Here is a 19,030-nt window from a genome sequence, read left to right as displayed (position 1 = left end):
AAATAATGGAGAGGAAAAGTAGTGGAGACAAGCCAAGTACGGATATTATTCATAAGGATGATTCTTCTTTGAAAAATCGCAGAGAGAACCTGCACACAAGAATTGTAATTATTAAAAAATCCTACAAAAGTGAAAGTGATATGTAGAGGGGCAAGGATTCTCTCCTATTCCTTTTCCATCGTCTTCCCTTTAAATGGTTAAGGTTTTATTTTTTATAAAGTCATTATTAAAATTTTAAATTATAAAAAATATATGAATAAAAAAAATTCAAACTGTTAAAATTTAGTATAAACGTACAATTAAAAAATATAGCAAAAACAAAACAAAACAAAACATAACATTAGTGGAGGAGACCTGGACGTGGACTCACTCCCCAACCACCCGTTATTTCTTATCTTTTATATTATAAAATTTATGAAATTGAAACATTTTACGCATACTAATCATAAGTTTTCATAATAACAAGATAATTGGTAGTTTTACATTTTTTTCTCGTTTTCCAAAGGTTTCCAAAGCTCTTGGGGCCAATGATTTTGCTCTTCAGATCAATTTAGCTCACAACATATGGCATCGCTCCTTTCTTCGTTTTCTTCCCATAGTATGAACGTGTGATTTTAGCCAGTTAATGTCGTGGTTGTCCAGATCATCACATGAGCAAGTTGAGTGGGCATCTAAACTGATTGAGGCTGATGGCGTTAAGACTGAGAGACTTTGATCCAGTCTTCTACAATCGTTCCTTCCAGATTGATCGTGTGTCAGAACTCAGATTAATTATTAAATACACTTAATTTTAAAAATTATTTCTTTTGATGTCAACATTCTTTTTTCTTTGAAATATTTTGAGTACTATGGGACAAGAAGGGTGATAAAACAAAATATATTCTTCTCTGGTATTTGAACCGGCAAGATAATGTTCTGGCCGCCGGGAAGAAATCGGCGATGGCAGCGTCTTCAGAGATGGGTTGAGATTTTTTTAAAAAGTAAAATTAGGCATCTTGGTAAATACACACCAAAATTTTATGAACCACCTGAGGGGTTGTGTACCCTATTAGGTAGTACTTGGCTTGTCTCCACCTCTCCACTGCCCAAAAATAAAATCTGGACTGTCCATATTTGGTGCAGATTAAATTTGGACAGTTTAGGTTTAACGTTTTTATTTGTTTATTTATATTTATTAAAATTAAAATTAAAATTTTTTGATAAAATTTATTTTATAACCAATCAAAACAATTCAAATTTAATTTGAAGGATTCAAAAATTATAAATATAAATACAAATAAAAATTTTAAATTTGGATCATACAGATTAAATCTGTACCAAATTTGAATGGCTCATATTTTGTTACAGGATAGTGGAGAGGAAATGAAGAGGAAGGATAGTGGAGCTTGTTAGATGGGGATGATATGGGGACTTCTGAGCCCCATTGGATTTCTGTTTGATTTTTCGTATGCTTGGGCCATGTGCCTCGATGTATACAAAAGAAAAGACCGTGAGATTTCCGATTTATTTTTGTGTTCTGTGGAACTTTTAAGTCACTAAAATTCTTGTCTAGGATCTTTGTGATTTTTCCTTCTTATTCTTCTTGTTTTTGTGAAAATAAACGGAGGACTTATTGTTAGGCTAAAGTATATTTTTATTTTCTTCACTTTATATAAGATTTTAATTTAATTTTTTTAATTTTATGAAGTATCTTTTCAGTTTTTTTATGCAAAACACTGTTAGTTTCAAATGATTATTTTTTGTGCCGATCATTGTTATGTTTTTTAAAAAAATAAACTTAATGTTATAAAATATTTGAAAATGTTTTGTTAATATTTAAAAGTTTAATGTAATTTTTTTGTAATAAAACTAAATGTGTTGGTATTAAAGGACTAAAAAAATACTTTATAATATTAAAAAGCTTAAATGAAAATTTGTGTAAAGTTAAAAAATTAAGAATATACTTTAGTCCTTATTTTTATTATGAGAAATTTGTAGCACAACTTGGACGATACTTAGAATATTCAATTTGTCCACTTTCTTTTTTGCTGAAAACTTTTTTGGTCAAGCAAATAGAAGACTTTTTGGCCAATGAAAAAGAAAATAAAAAAAATATTAACTACATCGGGAAACTGCTTGGAATCAGACAACATCTTGGCATTAATTTGCAGTTTCCCTGAAGTGAAAGCAAAATGACAAACTCAAATTTTCAAATCCAAAACTCATTTGCAATTAAAGACCATGGGACTTCAAGGTTATTTTTGAGTGGGATGATGAAGTAGATATTTCTGGAGCATTTCAGATTCAAAATTTGCATCACCAAAAGTTTTTCCTCGTACGTCTAACACTTAAACACGTACGAGGCCACGGAGACATCCATTTTCCTTGCAACTCATGGGCTTTTCCGACAACCAAATACTACTGCACACACCGCATTTTCTTTACAAATGAGGTAATAATTTATATGAGAACTCTGATCTAGCGAGTCATATGAGATAAACTTGAGCATAATAATAATATATGCATAAAGTGAAAAGATTCATAAACTCAAGTTTTTAAGGTTTTGAATTAAGAGATATGATGTCCTTCTATTGTTTAGGGCAAAATATAGTACATTAGGTAATTTTTATAATTGTTTTTCAATTATATACTCCTACTTTATTTACTACTTTTTTTTAAAGTAAATAATGCATTGAAATTTCAATTGTCATTGGTAAGGCACTTTTATAAGGTATTTAATGAAGGTATAATTGGAATGATGTAAAGTTTTTTAAGAAAAAATTAATGTTTCAATTAACTTTTTTTTTTTAGAGCTGTGAATTCATTATTGATGCCTTATATTATAGTCCAGAGGGAGTATATTTCTAAGTTGATTTTAGTCAGATTATAATCTTGGAATTAAACTAAAACCAAGACTAAATGTGAGGTAATTAATCTTTTTGTTTGAGAGGTTTATTATATTTTTAAAATTAAGGAAAACGATGTGTAACTTTATGAATACTCAAGAGAACTACAGAGAATGATTCATTTGCATTAATTATTTGTTGTAACAGGCAAAGAGGCAAGGGAAATTATTTCTGTTGGATTACCCCAACGATTTCATGCTATATTTGAGTCCAATAAATGCAACTTCTTCAAAAGGGTATCCGAGTGGAACAATCCTATTCTTGAAAAAAGATGGGACTTTGAAGCCATTGGCCATTGAATTAAGTTTGCCACATTTGAATGGAGATCGATATGTTGGTTCCACTAGTGAGGTCTACTTGCCTTCTGATCAGTCGGGAGTGGAAAAGAATATTTGGAACTTGGCCAAAGCTTATGTCAATGTAGATGACACAAACTATCATGAACTTATCAGCCACCGGTACACTCTTGGTCAAAGTTCACACTTTTTCTGAACTAGATATTATTAAAAGAGTTGTATTGTTTACGTTCTATCAATAGCGTAGCTTCACATAGATGTTATATTTTATATTGATATATTTCGAGAAAAGTACAATGACCCTTCAAGTTTGTTAAAATTACATAGACTTTTTTTTTATTTTCAAAACCCACACTTTAATCCATTTTTTCAACACTATTAGGAATATTTTATTTAAGATTATAAAATAATTTGTTATATTAATTAAAATCTGTTACAAATTTAAAATTACGAATATACCCTCATAATCTAACGTCTTCTCTCTCCTTCTATTTTAAAGAATATTATGGTTACATTTATATAAACATATTACAAAATATTAAAATTAGTAAACATAAAGTTATATTTAAATTAATGAAATAAATAAAATTATATTAATTAATTTATCCCTCATTATATTAAATTCCTAGTTATTTTAAATTTTCTAATTCATTAGATTTTTATTCATGCATATTTTAAATATTATTTTTTCAACTTATATTTTTAGAATTTAAAAAAAATACTACATAAATAAGTTTATTTAAGTGAATCTTAAACTTATATGTTTCATAGATAAGTTTATTTACATTTACTATTATTTTTATGAGCTTATATATTATAATTATTATTTGGAAACTTAAATAACTCTTAAATAATATTATGTTAATAAGGGGTATTTTAGTCCAAAATATATGATTTAACAGCTAATTAATGGTTGGATGAGTGGAAATGGAATTTTTAAAATAAAGGGGAGGTATGTGTAATGTAATTTTTCATTTCAAGGGAGGTTTATATATATTTTAAAAATAGAAGGGATGTATTTGTCATTAAGGTAAAATAGAGGGGAGGTTGGTATATTTTACTCATATATTTATTAATGTGATCTTGTATATTAATACCACTTTGTGAGCTACAGGTTACGCATACATGCATTGACTGAACCATTCATGATCGCAACAAACCGGCAGCTAAGAGCCTGTTTGGTTTCTGTTATCATTTTTTATTTTTAAAAACTGTCTTGAAATACAATTTTCAAAACAAAATAAAATAAAAATTTATTTAGTTATGTTAATTAAAAAACAGTTTTAAAATTAAAAAAATAGATTGATAATGATGGTTATAGATAGTTAATGGTGGTGATTAATGATAGAAATTAGTTAAGGTAATTATAATTTTCAATAATCAAAGGTGCATTTTAAAAACATGAAAAAAAAACCGTAAACCTGTTTCTATTTAAAAATAAATAAAAACAGTTTTAAAAACAACTAAATGAAAAAAATTCATCCAAACAAATTTTTAAATTTTTCTATTTCCAAAAAGAAAAAAAGTTTTTAAAAATAGAAAACAAACAGGGCTTAAGTATACTACATCCTACTTATAAATTACTACATTCTCACTTCTGTGATGCAATGAGGATCAATAATGCAATGGCTCGGAGTACCCTAATGTATAAGATCTTGCACATAGAATTGAATGGAGTAATATTCAACAAAATCAGACTATATTAAGAATTATGTAACACTCCTACATATGATTTACAGTAATTAATGAACATTGTCTTATATTTGCCTGGTCTAGTTAGAAGAATGGCAATTGGGTACCCAACTTCTGCTAAGAGCATTGAACTTGTGATAAAAGATTACCCTTATATATGCTGTTGATGGGCTCGAGATTTGGTTTGCCATTAAAGCATGGGCCCAAGATTACTACTCAATTTTCTATGAGACTAATGATGTGGTTCAGCAAGACCCAGAGCTACAATCTTAGTGAAGAGGCGAGCCGTGGTGGCTAAAGATGCAAACTCGAGATGAGATGATAGAACCTTGCACAATTATCATCTGGATTGCTTCAGCTCTTCATGTAGCTTTTAATTTTGGACAATACTCATATGGTGGTTATATTCTCAACCGCCCTACTCTTAGTAGACGATACATGCCAAGAAAGGGTACTCTAAGCTTGTGTTTGGATGGATGGGTTTAAGTTGAGAATTTGAATTTAAAATCTCATATTTAAAATTCATAGATTCTAAATTCTTTATTTGGATGATATAAAAAATTTCAAATTACAATATTAAATCCTTCGTTTGGATCTAAAGTAAAATTTCAAATTTCAAATTCTATAATTGAATTTAAAACAAACTTGGAAGATGAGTCAAACTCGATGATCTGAATGACCAACTTCTAATGGGATCAAACAAACAAAGACAACTGGGAATGTGGCATCAGTGATAACCAGGATGGGACCTTTAACTTCTATCTAGACTAGACCACCGCAACGACAAGGATCAAATGGCTGACTTCCACCGGCACTGGAGCTGACTAGATCGTGAAGATGGGGACCAGATTGCAGACTTCTACTAGGATCAAACTGAAGGCTACAGTAGGGATAGGATGGTTGACTATCAAAATAACTAAACTGGCGGCGATGATAAGGACTAGACAACTGATTTCCAATGGGACCAAATCAACGATGATGGGCACCAGACTATTGACTTCCATGGAGACCAAATTGATGCTGACAACGGGGATCGAATGACTGACTTCCTCTACAACAGGACCAACACCAATGATGGGGATAGCATTGCTAACTTCCACTGAGACCGTATTGACGATGACGAAGGGGACTGGATGGCTGACTTCCACTGACACCGAACAGGACTAATGGTGACAGGGACCATTGGAAGTCAGCCATCCAGTCCCCGTCGTTGCCATTGGTATGGTCCCAGTGGAAGTTGGCCGTCCGATCCCTATCATCACTGTTGATTTGATCTCGATGGAAGTCGAATGTCTGGTCCCAGTTGTGGTCTTCAGTTTTGTCCTAGTGAAAGTCATTCATTTGGTCCTTGTCATTCCTATCGGTTTGGTGCAAGTGGAAGTTGTCCGTCCAATCCTCGTTGTCGATGTCAGTCTAGTCCAGATGGAAGTTGGTTGTCTGGTCTCGGTCATCTTTGTTGGTCTGATCCCTGACATTGTCATTGGTTTGGTCCTTGTGGAAGTCAGCTGTTCGGTCCCCGTCATGGCCGTCGGTCTAGTCCTAGTGGAAGTCATCCATCCTGTCTCGATAGTCGTCATCGGTCTAGTGCAAGTGGAAGTTAGCTGTCCGATCCCAATTGTAGTCTTTAGTTCATTCCCTATGAAAGTCAGCCATCTAGTCCCTATTATCTCGTCAATCCTGATGGAAGTTGGCTATTTAGTCTCCATCATCCCCATTGGTCTAATCCTTGTCATTGCCATAGGTTTGATTTCAATGGAAGTCAACCTTTCGATCCCGGTCATCGCCATCGATCTGGTCCCAATTGAACTTGGGCATCTTGTCTTAGTTGTCATCATTGGTCTATGTAGGTGGAAGTCGGTCATTCAGTCCCCATCATAGTTGTCGGTCCGGTCCCGATGGAAGTTAATCTTTCCATCCCAGTCAATGGTGGATTCTTGTTTCTGTCAACTTTGGTGGTTCGGTCCAATTACCATTGGCAGGTCGATCAAGTCTTCATCCATTTGAATCAAATTACAAAGGAGCTTGAGTTAGGATTTAAAATAATAAAGGTTTAAAAAGAATTTCAAATTACGAAAAGATTAAGGGAAAACTTGGATTTGGATTTGACCCAAATTTAAATTTATACATTTTTAATTATCCAAACAATGGATTTGGCTCAAATCCAAATTTATATATATCCAAACATAGCATAAAAGCATTGTGAGCTTCAAACAAACCTTGAGAAGGCTTTATTGAAAACCATTGCTCCAAAAAAGAAAGTCCTCAAGGTGCTATTTGTTAGAGAGATCTTATCAAAATACACATACGATGAGATCTACCTTGGGCAAAGAGACATCACTAATTGGATGTCTAGATGTCTAACAGAGACGCCTTGACAGCATTTATAGAAAGAATCAGAAGGAGAAACAGCAATGGGAATATAAAAAATAGATATGGTCCAATTTTCTTTATCCTTCCAGTGATGCTGGATTGACCGGAAAGGGAATTCCTAATAGTACCTATATATAAAAGGTTTATATTGATGATACATTGCGGTACATGTAACCAATCCCATCTAATAGAATAAGACTTGTGTTTGTTGTTTGCAGTACGCTGCATGTAATCAGCCCTACCTAATGGTTTTCATCTCTATGTAAGAGGTCATTTGTAAGTTTTGTTCCAACAAACTTGTACTTTTCGATATGACAGTTTGAGTTTGATAAAGAATAAGGGAAAAAAAAATCACAAACTAATTAATTAAACCTAAAAAGAAAAACACAATACAAAAACAAATACAGGAATCAGGAAACAACATAAAACAAAACTAATTAATAACCATTTACTGATCGTGATACCAATTAAAGAGAAATTATAACTTCCCACTTGTTTTTGCACATGATTGATATAACGCTGAACAATCCATCTCTATATATTGGACTTCACTTCTTTCCTCCCACTCTTCCCTCCTATCCTCCTTCCACCTCCTATTAAATCTGGACCATTTAAATTAAATATAGTTATTTTTTTATATTTATTAAGAAAATTATAAAAGGTTTTAACAAATATGATTCATTACTAATTTGGGCAATCCAAATATGTTATGGGTGATCCAAATTTAATATTAAAATTATAAATATATATGTGTGTTTGTTTGTGTACATATTAAATTTAAATCATATATATTAAATTTGGATTGTCTAGGTTGATCATTGGATTTAGTATTTTTTTTAATTTTTTAAATTAACTATTTAAATATACTTTGAATGGAGCAGATTTTATATTAAAATTATAAAAAATTTTAATATTAAATTTGAACCATCCATATTAAATATGGACTATCCTGATCGCCAATTAAAAAGATACATGAAAATAATAGCCAAATATGAAAGTGATTGGCGGTCGGGTCCTCTCCTAGCCCCACCATAGCTTTGTCGCTGCAGATTATTGATTAAATTTAACAAAAAAAAATTATATATTTTTTTATTTTAACAAATATAAAATTAAAATAAGAACATTTAACCTGAACTGTCCGACTTTCTAGATTCAATAGGGGAAGGAGGAGGGTGGGAGGAGGAAAGCAAAATCCATGTATACTAACTCGTCAACTATTGTTGACTTCTTAAAAAAGAAATTAAAAATAATATTAATAAAAATACTTGTGGGTTTCGCATGTTATTAACTGATGACTACTATTTCCTCCTCCAGTTATCCTTCGTTGACCGTTCTTTCATAACCAAACAACAATTCGAGGACAATGAAGCCCATTTTTGGCACAGTGACGTGTTAATGTGTCAATTGAGCAAGAATAAAGGAAGAATTATAACCAAGTTTCACACAAAAGAAATTAATTATTATGAAGTCTATTGATAACAAAATTAAATTATATTAAAAATTAATTATATTATTAATATAGTTTAGTTCTGCTATCAATAAATCTCATAATAATTAATTTTTTATATAAAATTTTAATGTAATTCTCTCAAAAATAAAAGCATGATATGAGACAGATCTGATTGACGTGATGTGAATAGTATTTGTATTTTTAATAACACCATTAATGTGTCAATAAAATAAAAGCACACGCAAAATCACCATATTCAAAGGCTTAATTGCAAGAGTTTCCAATTCAATTTATTTATTGGAAATGTATGTTGTTGATTGACAGAAAAACAAATAAAAGATCTGACTGATAGAATATAAAAAATCATAAAACAAATATGATGGAGAATAGACTAAACTAAATAATTCATGTTATGACCACGGGGGCCTGAAGTATACTGTCTTATATATAGCCCAGAAAGAACAAAACATATACAATCAAGAAAATAAACAAGATAAAATTTGAAACTAAATACATAAACATACTCAAACGAGGCACAACAAGAGCTACAAGCCCAACACAGCCCAATCATATTAACTTTTTTGTGCTCCTCCTCAAGTTGGAACTGATCAAATTCAAGATTCCTAACTTGACCAACATTTTTTTATCACGCTTTAAAAATAGAAGATGTGATCAACACAAGATATGTACATAAAGCTTATATTCTATAAGTCTTAATTAAAGAAACTTTAAATTTTAAATCATAAACACATTTAATATAGAAAAATGATTATATTAGTTGTTTATTTATTTATTTTTCAACATTTTTCATGCCAAAAAAAATTCATAATTTTCAATAAAAATTTTAGTGAAATCTCTTTTAAAAATGAGACTTTCCAAAATTTATCTACAACATTTCAAACAAAGAGTTCCGCTTTCTACCAACAAATATGCAATCTTAAAAGGAAGATGAAGATCCTACCTATAGCTAATGTGGAACATCTAAAACCAAACCATTAAATTAATACAAAGTTCAATGGGATTTGTTATGACCTTAAAAAAATAATTTAAAATACTAATGATATTTTTATTTAAAAAACATGTGTGCAATGGAAGGACCAGGAAATGAATGGTCTAGTGGAATCCATGCTTGTTGCCTACCTTAGGGTCTTGAATTCGAAACCATGCACGGCCTAGTGGAGATTTTATTTTTTGCTTCAGTTTCCAAAATTACCATAATGTCCTAAAAACAACAACAAAAATAAATAAATAAAATAGAAGAAGAAAAGAGAGAGTACGGTTCCTTTTTATATTTTTGAAAGAATGATATTAAAATCTCACATAAAAAAATTAATTATTATAAATTAATACGGTTTAATTCAATTATCAATAGACCTTGTAATAATTACTTTTTTTGTGTGGGATCTAACTGTAATTTTTTTATATTTTTCTCCCCCCATTCCTTTGGACTGGGGGGCGGCGCAGTGTTCGAGCAGAGGGAGAGAGAGAATTCCAGAAGCATCATCCCTCCATCCCATCTCTTCCTTCGTCTTCTGCCTCCTTCGTTCTTCCTTTTTCCCGACGTCGGAGTGTGTAAGAGGAGTGAGATCTGCCATTGTTGGGATGCCGACCAGATAGCGACCTCTTCCTTGTCTTCCCTTGTTCTGTGCCGATCTCCTCTTTTCTTCCCTTGTTCGGTTGACGCTTCACTGTGGAAGAGTCTGTTTCATTGGAGTTGAAGGTTGCCATTGGGACTTGCAGGTTCTGTTTCTTCCTCCCCTGTTTTCTGCTTCAGACCCTTTTTCCCCTTTCCTGGCTACAGTTCTGGTGAAGGGAGTTTAGAGTTTAAATTCCTGCTCTTCATTTGTCCTTGTTTTATCGGTGAGCCAAGTCCTATCTTTTCTCTTCGTCAGAATCGAGGATGCGTTGTGATTGGGAACTGTTGAAATTCTGATTAGAAATTTATTGCTGAAATTTTGCTTCATTGTTATGTGCTAACAAGCTTAAATTGCAGATTAGGAAGGTTGCTTGATGGAGATAAATTTATTATATTTTCTTTTGTAGTCGTGTGAGGAATATGGGTTTAGTTTTGGTACTTTTTTGAGTTTAAATTGATTTTAGTTGAATGAATACAAGTTGAGAAATTTGGTAAAATAAAATTTGACATTTGAAAGTTGTAGAGAAAAATATTCAAAGAATAAGATGTTGTATGGTTTGACTTTGAATGCAACCAGGATGTTCGGTGAAATGTTTAATAGAGGAGTTATGGTTCGATAAATGTATTATTGTTGATTAAATTATTATGGTAAACACTTATTTTCTATAATGGAGGGTTTGACATGAAATTTGATAATTTTTAAAAATAAAAAATAAATAATATTAATAGTATTTGGTTAATCTTTGTTCAAGTTTGTTTACTTCTATGTTAGTTTTTGGCTATATATAGTACAATGAAATGTTTGAAGACTTGGAACCTTGAATACCATTTATCAGCATGTATGTTGAAGATTATTGTTTAAACTTAACGTGATTTTTTTTTTTTGGTGAACGGTTGATGTTGTCATTTTCTTTTCAATTCTATGAATTTGTTTGGATGGAAGATTTAGGATTTATAAAGTGTAAAAAAAAAAAAAACAGCTATGTCCCTTTTGGACATTAGGAAATTAAGGTGCGGGCAATATTATCAAGTGGCTAATTAAGAGTAAGTTATATGCTTGGAAATGTCTTGGGTAAATGAATACTATCCCAATTAAGTTATGAGCTAATTTCTTTTACCAAAATATTATTTTCTACAATTCACAATTATTAAGATATATATATATATATATATATAAAGATATATATATATATATATATTCTACTATTGATTATTTTTGCTAATTAAATTACTCTAGCTCTTGAAGTCATGACATATACTTATAAGATTTATGAAAATGCTTTTACAAGTTCTAACAATCATTTATTTGATAAAGAAAATCACAAAAGTTGGTAAAGAAATTTATGAGATGTTAGCCATGAATTTTCATGTTTACAAGGACTGATGTTTTAAATGATTTATATGAGTTTGATATTGAAAAGATAATTTTAATTTGATAATGATTATATTTTGCATGTTTGAAAATTAGTTTTGAAGGGACTTTATATAAAACACTAGTTGCTAACGGCAGTTTCGTTAGCCATTGACACGTCTTAGCCAATGACTAGTTAGTTTGATTTTCATGGGTTCTGTTCTCATGTCTGTTATTCATGGGTCTCATACGTATCTGTGTCTATTTCATGGCTTCGGTTGTGTTTGGTTATTTACTCTTGTAAATTGTGTGTCCATGTCTATTTTGTGGCTTTGATCACCTTTGGTTAGTTACTCTCATGAACTGTGTATCTATCTGTTTCATGGCTTAAGCCTCATTTAGTTACTTACCCTCGTGGACTGTGTGTCCACGTTTATTAATTATTTTGTTAAGTCCTTAAGAAATCTGATTTTTAATTATTTGGTGATTTCATGCTTCATTGGTTAAAATTAGTAATGTTACTCTATTTATTTATTATAAATTTAATGGTCTAAGATTTTACTTAAGGCAATAAGGAATCTCTTATGTTTAAAGCTTATAAAATATTTTATATGAAACTGTTGTCTCTTTAATTTATATAATCTTGTCATTTGTTCATTTTATCTTTTTAAATTTTATTAATATTGGGATGTTATTCACTGTAAAACATTTATTTGGTCTCAAATAGCATAATTGATACTGTACCTTTTGCTGACCTTTGAGGGGTTATTGTTGGATTGATTAGAAGATCTTTTGAGGATACATTCTTTTTGATGTAAATGCTTAATTGTGTGTTATATTAACTATAGGTAAGATTATTATCTATAATTTATTTATTTTTCTGTTGTGAAGGAGTAAAGCTTTACATTTCTAATTTGGGCTATACATATGGCTAATGCAAAGACTTCTGGATGTTCTATTTATAGGGGATGTTCTAATGAAATTTTTATGGAAAGTTTAGAAAGCTTTTTATCTTCAGGAAAATTTTTCAATAATTTCCAAATTGCATTTCATATAAATTTAGATATTAGATTAGAGATTTCTTAATCAAGGCTTAAGGAATGTGTGTTTATGCATAGATCCCGTATCGGTCACGTTTAATTTGTGGAGCATGACAAGATTTACCTAAAATAATTCCTCCACTCTCTTTCAATAATAAAACACCTTAATAAATACCTTGAGACACTCATTCATTTATACCATTTAAAGCCAACAATATATTTTTCAGTGAATAACATCCTAAAATTTAAAGTTAAAGAAAGTAAAGAAGAATTATATATATATATATATATATATGGAGTCAGCATAAATTTTATTAAAATATTTATTGATAACAAGTGGAGTGCACAACTTAAGTCATGCAATTTCATTTAAGTACTTAGTCCAATAATATTTTCATATGATGACAACACAACAATCAAATTTTTCTTTCTAATTACAAAGCTCGTATTAAATAGTTAGGAAATGTATTGCTCATTATAAAGAACTTCATACATGAAAATCAAATTGTTTAATCAAAATAATTTGTTTTAAAATAGGGGTTTTAAAATATCCTTTAGCATGACTTTATTATGATGGATAACAAGCGTGAATACATAATTCACATAGGTAAATAACAAACAAGTATGGACACAATGTCTATGAGGATGAGTAACAAGTCAAGCTCATTTGAAAACGACCAAGTTCTCATACATACTTTACACACATATCATGACTTACCATTAGTTATTTAATTCATTTTCATCTCATTATAGGGTACATTGTCAAAAGACACTTAGAGGATTTGCCATGTTATAATCATGTGACATGTCATAAATTTACATAGGCAATGATCAACCATTTTATACCCTCCTTATTTCCTCCGACTGAAATCATGAGCTATAACTTGAATAGGTTTTGTCCATGTGATTGGATTACCCAAGCTCACCAATTGCGAGGTGTGACCCGGGCAAAGATAACATGACTCATTTTCAAATCACGGCTTCCCCTACTCTTAAATCTGTAACGTGTCGTATACCCTAACCTATTATCCTTGATAAATTGGTAGAAAAAGTTAGGTTCTAGTCCCTTGATAAACTATAGGACAGTTCCTTGATAAATTATGAGACAAGGCAATACCTCATGCATTGAAGGGCAGTCGAAATACCATATGAATTTTAACTATTCCAAATCCTTAGGCAAACTCCCGCCAACTGATCATGCTATGTATGATGTCTACTTATTTTTACAAATCTCATTTTCTTAACATTATTTCTACTTTTTAAGAACAACATCTCTCCTATTTAGGTTTACCGCTATCTCATAGGTCTATTAATGCTACAACCTGACACAACATTATATTATCTATTTTCACATACAATCACTATTTTTTTCTTGTTATCACCACATTCCATTTCTTCATTAACCCATATTTACCTCAACCCAATTTCACATTCATCTCCCTAATAGTATATGCGTGCTCATAACTCGAAAACTATCTTGATTTTGCATTTGCAATACAAGCCAGATATAATATCATGCACATTCATATTTTTAAAACATAGATCAAAAGTGTTAACATGCTTTCACATTAAAATCAACTCATGCATGTGACAATCCACATTATTCACAATTAAAATTAATTAACATATAACTACCTAGAATAAGGTTCCTTTGGTTACCTTAAGCCTTTGAGAGGTCAACAGTTTACTCACAATATTACAGCTTCCAAGCTTGAATTTCCAAGCCAAAATGATGTCCTAAGAGCTCAATCTACAATTGTCAATTCTTTAACTCATTACCAAAAATACACATTTCAACTCTCATCTTCCACTTTTAGATTTCCTAATGCCCACTTTATATAATTTTGGGCCTACCTATTGGGTTTATTAACTCTCTTTAGTTCCAATTAACATTAATGAGCCATTAAACTCCCATTACTGGCATCATATTCTTCCAACAACCTTCATTAATGTCACTTTTACATAATAATGGGACCCAACTACTAAAAGTACCAAAACTTAATATAATTAGACACTTTAATCTACTTCTATTAGCTTCATTTGAGTCAATAGATTCAGACCTATAACCTCTATAGACTAAAAATCATCTTTCACTATCTAACCCTAACTATAAACTTATAAATATGGAAGAGATAGGGAGGAATAGGTTTAAGGTACTTACCTTAAGTGTTTAGTAGCCTCAAAATGTCCCAAATATCCTTTAAAGATGAACTCTAGCTGAGTTTCCTATTAGTTCTTCATTTCCTCTTTCATTCTTTCCATTTTTCTGCCTCAACTCACGACCAATAAACTATAGAAATTGCTTGTACGCCGTGATAGATGCTGCACGTGTTGTGGCACATGGCATAGAAAGTTTCCCTTATTGCATCAGTTATGTCTGCGACATATGGCACAAAACCATTAAATCTTTATTTTCTTCTCCTTTCCATGCCCAAGTGGCTCGACTTGACACCAGACCCACAATTAGGGTTGATACACAACAAGTATGATCATTAGACCTCCTCGGTCATATAGTACTACAATTTATTTAATTATCATAATTAAACTTAGGTAATCAAGGGATTAAAATTTGAGATGTTACACCCATTGAGGTCATGCCTCTTATCCCTTTCTACCTTCCCTAAGCATTGACCACTTCAATACTTTAAGGTAGTATAACACTTATAATTCCTCCTTTAAGTGGTTCCTTAGCCTATTTAAGGTACCTAACGTAGTTACACTTCTCTAATTGCAACTCTTCGTCTCTATGATCACAATACATGCAAATAATCTCATTTTTATAAAAAACATCATTATTAAATAGATAGTAAACATAGATGCATTATTATTATTAAATTAAAACCCTAAAACCCTTCTATAAAATATTTATTTGCATTTAATTGTTTAAAACATATAATACATGCTAGATAATATTATCTACTCAAAAATAGCTAAACGAAGCAGTAAGAAATATAAATTTCCCTACTATCTCAACCCTTTTGTACCAAAAGGGTTTTCCCTCATACACAAATAACACTTGGCTTGTTCTTGTTCCTTTAATTAAGTTCCACCAATAATTTTTTACAACATATAAGTGATCCATATCACTTATTATGGCAAATAGCACAAAAAAAGACTATAAATCATACTATACAATTTAGGTCAATGAGTCATAATCCATCCCACCAGTCTATATATTAACCCAACCATTCTTATAATACTACTTAACCACCAAAAACATTTATTAGACACCATTAGGCCAGTAACTAAACCATACAATTTTCTATCAACTAAAAACCTTTACTTAGTATTACCAACTTTCACAATTAGCCCTTATAATGAAAACTAAGGTTTAATTTAAACCTCATTGGATTCTAATAGTACAATTATGACCAAAAAAAATATGCTCAAATCATTAAAAAGAAAAACCCAATCCCTTAGAGTTTAATTTGGGCCCAAAACACCCCCTTTTCATCCAATTGTCTACTCAAAATATTAGAACATTATATAAAAACTCAAAACAACCTCCCTATGACCTAAGGAAACTAAAGCTCATAAGAACTAAGCCTTTGAGATCAAAATTAAGAATTTCTCTCCCAAAAATTTAAAAAAACTAAGAGGGAAGGAAGAGAATTGAAATAGTGAGCTTACCTGACTTGTACTCGAGCTCACAACCGCTACGAAGCCTCCCAAATTTGAGCTCTAACTTCTCTCTCTTCCTTCCTCTTCTCCACCGCCACTCTCTCTTCTTTCTTGTTCTTGCATTTTGTTTCTTTTGCTTTCTTGTTTCTTTTTTGCGCGTTATTATATAAAAAAAAACTAAATTTAATACTTTGGAGAACATTACAAGGAGGGACCCAAAAACCTGAGTCAACTTTAGTAATTTTTCTTATAATTAAAAATAAAATAAAATAAAAATTTTGCTTAGTAAAATTCAAACTTTGAACATTTAACAAATTAATTTTAATTTTAATTTAATTATAGATATTTTATTTTAAATTAAATTTAGATCTTAAAAATTTTGGAATGTTACAAGGTGTTTTTTTTTTTAAAAGGTATGGGCCCTATGGCCTTTTATTCTTTTTCTTCTTCTTTTTTTATTGTATATCTATACAGTTACACACACAATGGACATAGCTCTGTTTCCCACTTTATTTCTTTTTTTAATTCTTTCTCTCTTTTTTAATAACAATAATAATAGTAATAATTATTCTTATATTTTCTAAGGATCTTAACAAATAATTTATTTTAAATTAATCTAATCATTAACTTTTAAATAATTTACTTACCTCTAAATATTTTTTAAAAGTTCTATTAACCTAAATTGATTATTAAAATTTAAATTGGAATGATATACAAAAACAACACCGAAATTCATAATATTAGGCCATAATACATTGAAAAAATAAATTACTCCATTCCAATTCTTCTACACATTTTATCAAACATCTTGAGTGCATTAAAATTCAAACTTTATTACCAAGCTTCTTCCTCTACATTTACCTTTCCAACAAAATTCCAATATCAATATTTTAATTAATCAAGCATTCTAAATATCATTCCTTCAACATTTTTAGTTTTAAACTCAGACAAAAAAAATCAAATCCATACTCATCTTCATTAATAGTAATTTAAACAATTATACTATAATTTCTTATAAAAAAATGTGCTCTTAAACTCATATTTCTACTTGACTGGATCCCATCTACAATATTCTCATTCACACATCAACAAGAATGAAGAGGAAGAATGACAATTTGCTTCAAACCAACCTACACACACGTGCAGGCACAGATTGATTACCAAGGTATAAGGGAGGAAAAATCATAACTTCAGCCAAAAAAAAAAAAAAACACATACTCATAGCATTAGCAAAAAATCTGAAGAATGTGAAGACCCTTACCTCAGATCAGTCACAACAAAGTAGAGAAGAAGAGGAAGAAGTATGTAGCACTAAATAGGGGAGGAGATAGACAACAACTTCAAGGGAAAAGGAAGAGGAAGGAGGTCTAACACAAGCATAGTAACAAGGATTGAGGATGAAGATGGGCTCAACAGTAGTGAAGCAAGGAGGATGAAAAGTCATGAGTTTGATAGAACATCAATAGATCTCAGCCACTTGTATACTAGTGACAGATTGGGCAGTGGGGAGAAATGACGGGAGAAGTGAATGAAAAGAGGGCAGGAATGATAGTGGACTCAAGGTTTTCGAATCCCTCTCTCCTGATTATGGAGCATCTATCAAAGAAAAATGAAGAACGGAGAGAAATAAAGGGCTACTACTAAAGGAAGGATTTTTACCAACAATTATTTTAGACATTTTACATCAATTATTAAGTGGAAGTAAAAAAAAAAAGTGGAAGTAAAAAGTTTACTTTCAACATCAGTTAATTAATTGTTGTGAAAAATCACTTTTCACATCAGTTTTATCAACAAACCGATGTTAAATATCATTTCCAAAATTTTTTTTTATAAAAAATAAACTTTTCACAATGGTTATTTAAAAAACTATTATAAAAAAACTTTTCACAATGGTTTTTTAGGTAACCATTGTGAAAAACCTTTTTAACAATGGTTAAACATGAAAAACCATTGTGGAAAGTCTCTTTTCACAATATTTTTTAATATAACTATTGTGAAAAGTTTTTTCACAACTATTTTTCAAATAACCATTGTGAAAAGTTCAATTTCTTTTAGGTTTTTTAGTCTTTGTATACATCCCGAACTTAAAACCTGCAAATCGTATAGATTGTATGACAAGTATAAATAGCCAGCCAGCAAAATCATAATGAATATATATGTTACAACTACACTTAATATATTTTTACAACTACACTACATATTTGTTCAACTACTAATAGACTGTAAAATTTAATTCAACCTCAACATTGTGAAGAGTATTTTTGGAGAAGTTGTTGAACAAAAATATCCTAAATGCCATCAATATCTTTTTCATTATAGGGCTATATATTATTAAAAATCTAAATAATAAAATTAATCATAAAATAATTTAATGATTTAATTACAAGAATTTCAACTAAAATAACAATTAAGTACCTCTTATAATCTTTCAATACTTCCAACTTGAATTATCTCATACATGTAATAGATAACATAATATCTGCATTTTATACTTCCTGGCTACCTACGGGATTGATGTAAATAGAAATTTAAAATCAAACCAAAACATTTGAGGCATAATTAAATATAAAAGTAAGAGTTCGTACTTACATTTATGAAAATCCATTTTATTTATGATTTTTGCTTACGATCCCCAAACATAAACATATAATATGTCTCAAGTGCACTATTACCAATTGTAAATGAAAAA

At 30.5% G+C, this 19,030-nt stretch overlaps 1 pseudogene; it reads left to right on the top strand.

The window, feature by feature from the left end:
• The first annotated feature begins 1,392 nt into the window (after window positions 1–1,392).
• LOC129289077 (seed linoleate 9S-lipoxygenase-3-like) lies at window positions 1,393–5,359 on the top strand (annotated as a pseudogene).
• Window positions 5,360–19,030: the final 13,671 nt, after the last annotated feature.

Source organism: Prosopis cineraria, unplaced genomic scaffold (genome assembly GCF_029017545.1).
Source record: "Prosopis cineraria cultivar Desert tree isolate PC_DT_omini unplaced genomic scaffold, ASM2901754v1 PC12, whole genome shotgun sequence".
NCBI classification, from domain to species: Eukaryota; Viridiplantae; Streptophyta; class Magnoliopsida; order Fabales; family Fabaceae; genus Prosopis; species Prosopis cineraria.
Note: the sequence above shows the minus strand (reverse complement) of the source record. Positions and strands in the feature narration are given on the sequence as shown.